We start from the raw sequence: 12,212 nt of genomic DNA, 5'->3' as shown, positions 1-12,212 counted from the left end.
TTGTTAATTGTGCCTCTCCCAGTCTCCAGTGTTTCATTGTACACTTACTGTCAGTTTGCTTATAACCACTTAATTCTATTCAAATCCAGGTTTCATGTTCTGTAGTAGAACAACCCAAAGGAAAATAGTTATAATTAAAGGGTGAAAGGAAATATGTTGGTACATGACTGTGAATGTTCTTTCAGATTAAATTAATTTATGTGTGGGCAAAAATATCAGATATATTTTATAAACTCTAGCATATAAATCCATTTTGGTTTGTTTGTACAGTATTGCATAATTTCAAATAAAGGCCTTTTGGCACCAACAGTGAGCTCCAAAAGTATTGGGACAGTGACATTTTGTTGTTGTTTTGGCTCTGTACTCCAGCACTTTGGATTTGAAATTATACAAATAATTTCATCCATATCGGATGAGCCGTTTAGAAATCACTCCACTTTATGTACATAGAAAAGGGGGATACCTAGTTAGTTGTACAACTGAATGCATTCAGTTGCATGAATGCATGTTTTTCGCATTTAACCCAACCCCTTTGAATCAGAGAGGTGCGGGGGGGCTACCTTAATCGACATCCACGCCATTGGCGCCCGGGGAACAGTGGGTTGACAGCCTTGCTCAGGGGCAGAATTACATATTTTTTCCTTTCGGTTACTGGCCCAGCGCTCTTACCCGCCAGAAATGAATGGTAAATAATGTATTGTGTCATTTTAGAAATAATATACAAATAATCATTATTTGTAAATAATAATAAAATATGTGAATGCTACCATGATTACTGATAATCCTGAATGAATTGTGATATACCCCAATATTTTTTTTTGGGGGGGGGGGGTATGATATTTGTGCTTCTGTAGCTTTCTCTAACATCATTATTCACGATTAATTCAGGATCATCTATAATCATGGTAGCATTCACGTTAATGTAGAAGTGTAGAAACATATTCTATTCCTGTGACTCCAAAATTACACTACATATTTACCATTAATTTCTATTGGGCACAAAATAATATGAAACCCAACCAAAACAAACAGCAAATGCATCTATCAAGTTTGTAGAGTCACAAACTTGATGTAATCATTGCGTGCTAGGAATATAGGACAAAATACTAAACGTTTCACTACTTTAATACCGATAGATGATTTTGTCCCAATACTTTTGGTTCCCTAAAATGTGAGGAATATGCACAAAAAGTGTTGTAATTTCTAAACTGCTAACCCAATATGGATGAAAATACCCTCAAATTAAAGCTGACATTCTGCATTTTGTATAATTTAAAATCCAAAGTAGTAGGTGCCAAGCTCACCGGTTTGAGTGTGTCAAGAACTGCAACGCTGCTGGGTTTTTCACACTCAACAGTTTCAGGGTGTATCAAGAATGGTCCACCACCCAAAGGACATCCAGCCAATTCGACACAACTGTGGGAAGCATTGGAGTCACAATGGGCCAGCATCCCTGTGGAACGCTTTTGGCACCTTGTAGTCCATGCCCTGACAAATTGAGGTTGTTCTGAGGGCAAAATGGGGTGAAACTCAATATTACTGTTTTGTACACTCAGTGCCATTATTACCTTCACTTTATGAAGTATCTTATATTCTTATATAAAACATGAGGAATGGGGCAGCACTGGTAGGGTAGACAGTAGGTCTTTGTAGATAGAATGTGCTATTTGGTTAAAGGGGTAAATTTATCATCAAATAGAAAGGAGGAATAAGGCACTGTTCATATAAATTAAAATGCCTTTATTTGTATGGCATGTTCAGTGAAACAAAGATTTTTTGTAACTTTGATTTATCAGGGGCTCCTGCAGCACCCCTACATCCCCCGGCTATGTCTCATTGTCCATGTACGCAGCATGCTCCTATCATTGATATTGTCTGAGCCTGCCGGCACACGATGAGCTTTAAAAAATGTTTTTTTAGCAGGTTTTAATTCATCTAATAAAATCAATCAATTCATAATTCAGCTTTCTTAGCCTAGCATTTTGTGTACCAATATATCATAACCTCTGAATCCCAAATCAATCCCTAGTGTCTCCCCCCTAGGTACTTGTGTAGATCTGAGAGGATTTGATAGGTGTAAGAATATCTTGCCCTCTGATAGGCCAGGTGGAATATTTGCCATGTTTACGGACACCTATCCAATCCTGTCAGATCTCCGTAAGTGCCTTGCATCTATAATCAAGATGGTAGGGGCTTTGGGTTGATTTGAGATTAGGGTACTTTTCACTAGGTATCTGGATGAAGGCCAACATGACTTCCTTCTCATGATGCAAGCGTGTTTTGGTTCATGGGCCCTATTCACCTGATCTCTTTTCATGTGTCTGGATGTATAAAGCATATCGGTACGAGGAAGAAGACAATTGAGTTGGTTAGCTAGGGGGATAGTCGAGAAGACGGATGCTCTTTTAACGCTTCTGCAGCCAAACACTGCAGTGTTCCCTGCTATTTCCTTAGGTGACACTGCCATCTGCTGGGTGGACGGTGTACTATTGGTTATTGAATCGGGTGGCGAGCGCCTTGGTGTGTTGTGCTGTCCTGTGTTATGCAGTCAACGCTGTCGTCCTGACAGAGATGTGTTGTGTAGTTTTTTTGTCGTGTCACATTTTGTTGGGGACAGGGTTAAATGCAGTCTAACTAACCGATGGTGACCGTATGGTTATCCACTGTGACTGTGTTGGTTTGTGTTATCTTATATTGTCTTGTGTTGTTTTTATGTTTTATCTTACCGATCACAGTATGATGTGAGGACAATATTAGCATTACATTTAAGTCAGTTTTTACTCTCTCCTCTTTGGTCACTGTGAGAGTTCCACATGTTGTATCTGAACGTGGTGACATGCCTAATGGTGCTAACAGGAGAAATGTAATTGATATTCCTACTTTGTTTTCTTTTCCTAATAGGTATAATCCAATCTTTGAATCTCCTGTTGTTCTGAAATCTCAAAGTAATTTGACTTGTATTGATTTTAAATGCAGAAAAGGTTTTACATTCTTACATCTTAACATTGGTAGTCTACAGTATTATCTAATATCGATCATGTCAAGATCTGGGCCTCTCAGGCAGACACTGATATTTGTATTTTATCTGAAACCTGGTTAACTGATAAAACCCTGGACTCTGACGTTTCTATGGATGGTTACAATGTGTTTAGGGCTGGTAGGAAAGGCAAAGGTGGTGGTGTTGCTATTTACACAAATAATATTCTTTCTGTGTCTCTGTTGAAGGCTACCTCCAGTCCTAAACAATTTCAATTGTTGCCTTTAAGTCTTCAGTTTAAGTCTTCAAAAATAACAGTTATAGGAATCTATCGTCCACCCTCCGCCAAGAAGTGTGTACTAAACAAACTCACTGATTTAATTGCCATTTTTACAACCCCAGAGGTGTTGATCGCTGGAGATTTTAATATTGCACGGGGAACGCAGGATGCTGACTGTTTAAAGGATTTTTGTACTCATCTAAATTTGTCTCAGCTGATTACAAAGCCTACTCGTCCAAACTTAAAGGACCCTATGAAATCGACTTTGATTGACCTCATATTTACACATATTCCAGAGAAATATGCTGGGAGTGGGGTATTTGCTTTGGATATTAGTGACCACTGACCCATTGTGTGTTTCAGGGATATAGAGATGCCTAGATCCAAACCTCGTTTTATCAACAAGAAGAATTTTAAACATTTCAATGAACAGGCCTTCTTTTGGGACCTTTATGTTGGTAACTTTGATTGTACTGCATCTATACCTGACCCAGATTTGGCTCTGAACCACTTCTCAAATGTTTTCAATTGTATTGTAGATATACATGCTCCCTTTAAAAAAGTGATAGTTAATTTATTATTGTCCTTGGTTCCATCCAGTTCCATCCAGAGCTATCTGAACTCATACACAACAGAGATGTTGCCTGAGCCAAAGCTAGATTCCCAGACTCGGGCCCAGGTTGGCAGTCTTTTTGGCGATTGATAAATCTGTGTGTAAAACTAGTTAAAAAAAAGCCAAATCTGATTATTATGTTAATAAACTATCTGAATGTACACTGAAGGGTTGCGTCTCCTTTTCTCACCCCCAATAAATTAATTTAGATTCTGGTCCAATTACTGACAAAATTGATATCATTAAATAATTGAATCACCATTTTATCTTTGGGGCTATATACTTGAATGTATTTCAAAGCAAGCTCTTGAAAAGAGTAGTTCGGATGTAGTTGGTGAAAATCTATTGAATGATACTGAAGATGCTGGTCAGGAGATTTATTTTTGGAAATTCACTGATAAAAAAAGTCCTGGAATCTTTGCTAAAATTTGAGGGGAAAAATCCACTGGGACTGATCATTTGGAGCCTGTTCTGCTTAAGTGTGCAGCTCCCTTTATTGCTTGCTCAGTGGCTCACAGTTTTTATTTAACATTGTTATTCCAAAAGCATGGAAATCAGTGTATGTGCGGCCACTCCATAAGGATGGGGATACAAATGATGTTGACAACTATCGCTCCTTTTCAAGACTACATTCTTTAGCTAAGATTTTTGAATCCTTGGTTGATGTACAACTTCGTTCCTTTTTATCTGATAATTGTATTTTTAATATAAACCAATCAGGGTTTAGGCCTGATGTAATGAATACGATGGGAGACAGAGAGCTGGTTTCAAGCGCAGGAGGTGTTTATTTGTAAAGGACCACAGGAGGAGGCAGGTAGCTAGGTCCAGGGGCAGGCAGAAGGTCATACACAGGGAGTCCAAAAAGGTAACGGTACAGGCAGGGTAAAGGCTAATGACGTAGTACAGGCAGGGAACAGGAAAAAATAAAAGTGTATCTGTCACGAGAATTTTCAATCCCAATGATGATAACTAAACAATTATTTAAGCTTTGACCAATCCCCGAGGTTTGTAAGGCCCTGGGTTTAATAATAATTAGGCAAAGACTCAGCTTATGCAAAAGGTCCGTACGGTTTATTCAGAGAACGTTCTGTCCAAAAGTGCAAAGACCTGTCTTTTTATAACTCCCACCCCCTACCTACTTACACGCACATACAGACACACAAACAGTAGGGGGATCACACGCACATACAGACACACAAACAGTAGGGGGATCACACGCACACACAGACACACAAACAGTAGGGGGATCACACGCACACACAGACACACAAACAGTAGGGGGATCACACGCACATACAGACACACAAACAGTAGGGGGATCACACGCACACACAGACACACAAACAGTAGGGGGATCACACGCACATACAGACACACAAACAGTAGGGGGATCACACGCACACACAGACACACAAACAGTAGGGGGATCACACGCACATACAGACACACAAACAGTAGGGGGATCACACGCACATACAGACACACAAACAGTAGGGGGATCACACGCACACACAGACACACAAACAGTAGGGGGATCACACGCACACACAAACACACAAACAGTAGGGGGATCACACGCACATACAGACACACAAACAGTAGGGGGATCACACGCACACACAGACACACAAACAGTAGGTGGGCTGTATCTTTCCCCACAGTCCACATTCCTCGTTTATCACTATCAAGCTGGCAGTTCCATTCCGTTCCCTCCTTCCCTAGGTTAGAGGGACCTTGACAGGACTCCCTTTCCTGTCGTAAGTTTTTTAGAGTTCTAACCAGGTCAGGTCATGCATAGTTTAATTGTTCTCTGTGTTTTCTTAGTCACACACACACATTTCTACTTGTCCCGACCAAACCTTATTGGACTTTAAGATTATCACTCTAAATATTCATTATACATGTTACATAATCTAATAATTACTAATAGTTGTTTGTTTAATTATTCATTATACATGTTGCATAACCTAATAATTACATTTCAGGGTGGAACTCTTTAGTCATTACCTTAAACATATACATTCCCTTATCAGTATCATAACAAACAATACCTCACAATGATGGGGTGCAAAGAACTGAACTAAATAGTGTGTGATAATGACATACGGGTGTGTGAACAGGTGATCAGAATTCAGGTGATTGGGATCTGGAGATTGAGCTGAGTTCAGGGGATCTATGTGTTTGAGAGTGTGAGTTGGAAGCAGACGTTACACCTGGACATAGTACTATCACAGCAACCATGCCAGTTGTTAATGATCTTGTCAATGCCTTGGATGCTAAAAATAGCTGTGCTGCCTTGTTTATTGACCTGTCGAAGGCATTTGACAATGTTGATCATTCTGTTTTGCTGAAGAAGTTATCAAGAATAGGCCTGGGATATACAGCCTGTTTATGGTTTCAGATTTATCTTAGCGACAGAACTCAGGCCATCTTGACAGATGGGGTTAAATCTGAATTTCTTGAGATTCAAAAAGGTATTCCTCAGGGTTCTATTTTGGGTACATGATTGTTCACTTTGTATATTACGTAATGACATAGGAAACACTGTTAATACTTGTAACATTCATCTCTATGCAGATGACACCGTTTTGTGTTCCTGTGCCACCTCAGTGCAGCAGGCCATTCGTGAACTTCAGCATGACTTTGATTCAATTCAGAAATCACTTACAGATCTTAAATTAGTGTTAAATTCAAGTAAAACCAAGCTCATGCTTTTTTTCTAGGTCACGGAATTTTGACCCTGAGGACCTGCATATTTGTGCAACAAATGGAGCCCAGATTGAGCTGGTATCTCAATATACAGTGGGGCAAAAAAGTATTTAGTCAGCTACCAATTGTGCAAGTTCTCCCACTTAAAAATATGAAAGAGGCCTGTAATTTATCATAGGTACACTTCAACTATGACAGACAAAATGAGAAAAAAAATCCAGAAAATCACATTGTAGGATTTTTTATTAATTTATTTGCAAATTATGGTGGAAAATAAGTATTTGGTCATTAACAAAAGTTTATCACAATGTTATATACCCTTTGTTGGCAATGACCAAGGTCAAACGTTTTCTGTAAGTCTTCACAAGGTTTTCACACACTGTTGCTGGTATTTTGGCCCATTCCTCCATGCAGATCTCCTCTAGAGCAGTGATGTTTTGGGGCTGTTGCTGGGCAACACAGACTTTCAACTCCCTCCAAAGATTTCCTATGGGGTTGAGATCTGGAGACTGGCTAGGCCACTCCAGGACCTTGAAATGCTTCTTACGAAGCCACTCCTTCGTTGCCCGGGCGGTGTGTTTGGGATCATTGTCATGCTGAAAGACCCAGCCACGTTTCATCTTCAATGCCCTTGCTGATGGAAGAAGGTTTTCACTCAAAATCTCACGATACATGGCCCCATTCATTCTTTCCTTTACACGGATCAGTCGTCCTGGTCCCTTTGCAGAAAAACAGCCTCAAAGCAATGATGTTTCCACCCCCATGCTTCACAGTAGGTATGGTGTTCTTTGCATGCAACTCAGCATTCTTTGTCGTCCAAACACGACGAGTTGAGTTTTTACCAAAAAGTTATATTTTGGTTTCATCTGACCATATGACATTTTCCCAATCTTCTTCTGGATCATCCAAATGCTCTCTAGCAAACTTCAGATGGGCCTGGACATGTACTGGCTTAAGCAGGGGGACACGTCTGGCACTGCAGGATTTGAGTCCCTAGCGGCGGTGTGTGTTACTGATGGTAGGCTTTGTTACTTTGGTCCCAGCTCTCTGCAGGTCATTCACTAGGTCCCCCCGTGTGGTTCTGGAATTTTTGCTCACCGTTCTTGTGATCATTTTGACACCACGGGGTGAGATCTTGCGTGGAGCCCCAGATCGAGGGAGATTATCAGGGGTCTTGTATGTCTTCCATTTCCTAATAATTGCTCCCACAGTCGATTTCTTAAAACCAAGCTGCTTAACTATTGCAGATTCAGTCTTCCCAGCCTGGTGCAGGTCTACAATTTTGTTTCTGGTGTCCTTTGACAGCTCTTTGGTCTTTGGAGTGTGACTGTTTGAGGTTGTGGACAGGTGTCTTTTATACTGATAACAAGTTCAAACAGGTACCATTAATACAGGTAACGAGTGGAGGACAGAGGAGCCTCTTAAAGAAGAAGTTACAGGTCTGTGAGAGCCAGAAGTCTTGCTTGTTTGTAGGTGACCAAATACTTATTTTCCACCATAATTTGCAAATAAATTCATTCAAAATCCTACAATGTGATTTTCTGGATTTTGTTTTCTCATTTTGTCTGTCATAGTTGAAGTGTACCTATGATGAAAATTACAGGCCTCATGTTTTTAAGTGGGGGAACTTGCACAATTGGTGGCTGACTAAATACTTTTTTTGCCCCACTGTATATGCATATTCTAGCATCTTGTCCTGAGAAATAGCCTGTTTACTTTGGGAACGTTATTTTTCCAAAAATGAAAATACTGCCCCCTAGTCTCAAGAGGTTATTAAGTGTGCCTTGAGTTCTAAATAAATCACAGACAGTGGCACCAGCAAAGCACCCACACACCATAACACCTCCTCCATACTTTACGGTGGGAAATTCACATGCGGAGATCATCCCTTCACCCACACCGCATCTCACAAAGACACGACTGTTGGAATGAAAATCTCCTATTTGGACTCCAGACCAAAGGACAAATTTCCACCGGTCTAATGTCCATTGCTCGTAATTCTTGGCCCAAGCAAGTCTCTTCTTATTATTGGTGTCCTTTAGTAGTGGGTTCTTTGCAACAATTCGACCATGAATCCCTGATTCATACAGTGTCCTCTGAACTGTTGATGTTGAGAAGTGTCTGTTACTTGAGCTCTGTGAAGCATTTATTTGAGGTGCAATTTCTGAGGCTGGTAGCTCTAATTAGTATAGTTTAGTTTATTAATTCGACCATTTAAAAAAAACAAGCACACATAAAACTTGAACAAGCCATACATGCACGAGTAAAATCATGGAGGAAAACACACAATAAAGTCTGGGACTTATTTCCACTGTTAATTCATGGAGGATAACACACAATAAAGTCTGGCGCTTATTTCCACTGTTAATTCATGGAGGATAACTTACAATACAGTCTGGGACTTATTTCCACTGTTAAATCATGGAGGATAACACACAATACCATCTGGGACTTATTTCCACTGTTAAATCATGAAGGATAACACACAGTACAGTCTGGAACTTATTTCCATTTAGGATAACACTCAACATCTGGGACTTATTTCCACTGTTAATTCATGGAGGATAACATACAATACAGTCTGGGACTTATTTCCACTGTTAAATCATGGAGGATAACACACAATAAAGTCTGGGACTTATTTCCACTGTTAAATCATGGAGGATATCACACAATACCGTCTGGGACTTATTTCCACTGTTAAATCATGGAGGATAACACACAATACAGTCTGGGACTTATTTCCATGGAGGATAACACAATACAGTCTGTGACTTATTTCCATGGAGGATAAAACACAATACAGTCTGGGACTTATTTCCATTGAGGATAACACACAATACAGTCTGGGACTTATTTCCATTTAGGATAACACTCAACGTCTGGGACTTATTTCCACTGTTAATTCATGGAGGATAACATACAATACAGTCTGGGACTTATTTCCACTGTTAAATCATGGAGGATATTACACAATACCGTCTGGGACTTATTTCCACTGTTAAATCATGGAGGATAACACACAATACAGTCTGGGACTTATCTCCATTGTTAAATCACTGAGGATAACACAATAAAGTCTGGGACTTATTTCCATTGAGGATAACACACAATAAAGTCTGGGACTTATTTCCATTGAGGATAACACACAATAAAGTCTGGGACTTATTTCCACTGTTAAATCATTGAGGATATTACACAATAAAGTCTGGGACTTAATTCCATTGTGGATAACACACAATAAAGTCTGGGACTTATTTCCATTGTTAAATATTCGAAGATACCACACAATAAAGTCAGACTTATTTCCACTGTTAAATCATGGATGATAACACAATACAGTCTGGGACTTATTTCCATTGTGGTCCTCTTGAGACAAGATGGCTAGGCAAGTTCTAGCCACTGGGATGTTTGCCCATTCTTCAAGGCAAAACTGCTTTCAAAAAAGCTTTACCGAAAAAGCACACCATGCAATAATCTGAGTACAGCGCTCAGACAACAAAACAAGCCATACAGATATCCGCCATGTTGTGGAGTCAACAAAGTCAGAAATAGCATTATAAATATTCACTTACCTTTGATGATCTTCATCAGAATGCACTCCCAGGAATCCCAGTTCCACAATAAATGTTTGATTTGTTCGATAAAGTTCATAATTTATGTCCAAATACCTCCTTTTTGTTTGCGCGTTTAGTACACAATACAATTTCACAACGGGCGGGCAAGTCCAGGTGAAGGTTCAGACGAAATGTCGTATTACAGTTCGTAAAACATGTCAAACGAAGTATAGAATCAATCTTTAGGATGTTTTTATCATAAATCTTCAATAGTGTTCCAACCGGAGAATTCCTTTGTCTGTAGAAATGCACTCTCATATGAGCGCGCGTGATCAGCTTATGCCACTCTGGCAGACCTCTGAGTCATTCAGCTCCCATTCCCCCCTCCTTCGCAGTAGAAGCATCAAACAAGGTTCTAAAGACTGTTGACATCTAGTGGAAGCCTTAGGAAGTGCAACATGACCCCATAGACACTGTATATTCGAAAGGCAATGACTTGAAAAACTACAACCCAAAGATTTCCCACTTCCTGGTTGGATTTTTCCTCAGGTTTTTGCCTGCCATATGAGTTATGTTATACTCCCTTTGAATCAGAGAGGTACGGGGGGCTGCCATAATCAACATCCACGTCTTCGGCACCTGGGGAAAAGTTTGTTAACTGCCTTGCTCAGGGGCAGAACGATAGAGGTGTTGGGTTTGCACCAGACATAACATTTTTTGATGGACAAAAAGCTACATTTTTACCTTCTTCCATATGTTTGGGGAGTCTCACACATGCCTTTTTGGACAAACACCAAATGTGTTTGCTTACTTTTTTTTCTTAAAGCAATGGCTTTTTTCTGGCCAGTCTTCCGTAAAGCCCACCTCTGTGGAGTGCACAGCTTAAAGCGGTCCTACCGACAGATACTCCAATGAAAGAGCCTTCCCCAAACTGTTGCCACAAAGTTGTTTGCACAGAATCGTCTAAAATGTCATTGTATGCTGTAGCATTAAGATTTTCCTTTACTGGAACTAAGGGGCTTAGGCCGAACCATGAAAAACAGCCCCAGTTCGTCATTCATCCTCCACCAAACTTTACAGTTGGCACTATGCACGGTGGCAGGTAGTGTTCTCCTGGCATCCGCCAAACCCAGATTCGTCCGTCGAACTGCCAGGTGGCAGTAAAAACCCATGAAACTCCCGACGAACAGATACTATGCTGATGTTACTTCCAGAGGCATTTTGGAGCTCGGTAGTGAGTGTTGCAACCGAGGACAGACAATATTTAAGCGCTATGTCCTTCAGCACTCGGCGGTCCCGTTCTGCGAGCTTGCGTGCCTTACCACTTCCCGGCTAAGCTGTTGTTGCTCTTAGACGTTTCCACTTAACAATATTAGCACTTACAGTTGACCGGAGCAGCACTTGCAGGACAAAAGTTTGACGAACTGACGGTGCCACGTTGAAAGTCACTGAGCTCTTCATTAAGGCCATTCAACGGCCAATATTTGTCTATGGAGATTGCATGACTGTGTGCTTGATTTTATATACCTGAAATAGCCAAATACGCTCATTTGAAGTAGTGTCCACATACTTTTGTATATTATGGTGTACATACCAACATTCACACACATTCACGGTGTGGCATTCACACACACACACACACACACACACATACACACACACACGCACATAATTTGCACACTCCTATCAAAGTATCCAACATCTAGACCCCCTCACTAGTTAAACCACACGGCAACACTTTGGGTTAAGATTTCAGCTAATTGGCAAGTGTACTCCCATTAATACTGCTGGCTGCACCGGGGTGTATTACCCCTTAACAAGGAGCCTCGTTAGTCAGAGAATTAACCCATTAAAAGACATGGGATCTTAATTTGTCTCTACAATAGGGCCAGTGCGCTTCACAGTTGACTTCGTGTGTATGGGGGTTGTGTGCACTGTCGATAATGAGGGAGGGGGGGGGGGGGCAGCGAGAGAGAGAACACCGTGAATTGGCAGCCCATGGGACGTCTACTTACTCACACATTTCAGTCTCTCGATGATGGAGTGATCGCCCCGGCACATGATCGTGTAGGAAGG

This window comes from Oncorhynchus mykiss, chromosome 22 (assembly GCF_013265735.2).
Source record: "Oncorhynchus mykiss isolate Arlee chromosome 22, USDA_OmykA_1.1, whole genome shotgun sequence".
NCBI lineage: Eukaryota > Metazoa > Chordata > Actinopteri > Salmoniformes > Salmonidae > Oncorhynchus > Oncorhynchus mykiss.
This window is presented reverse-complemented; position numbering follows the sequence as displayed.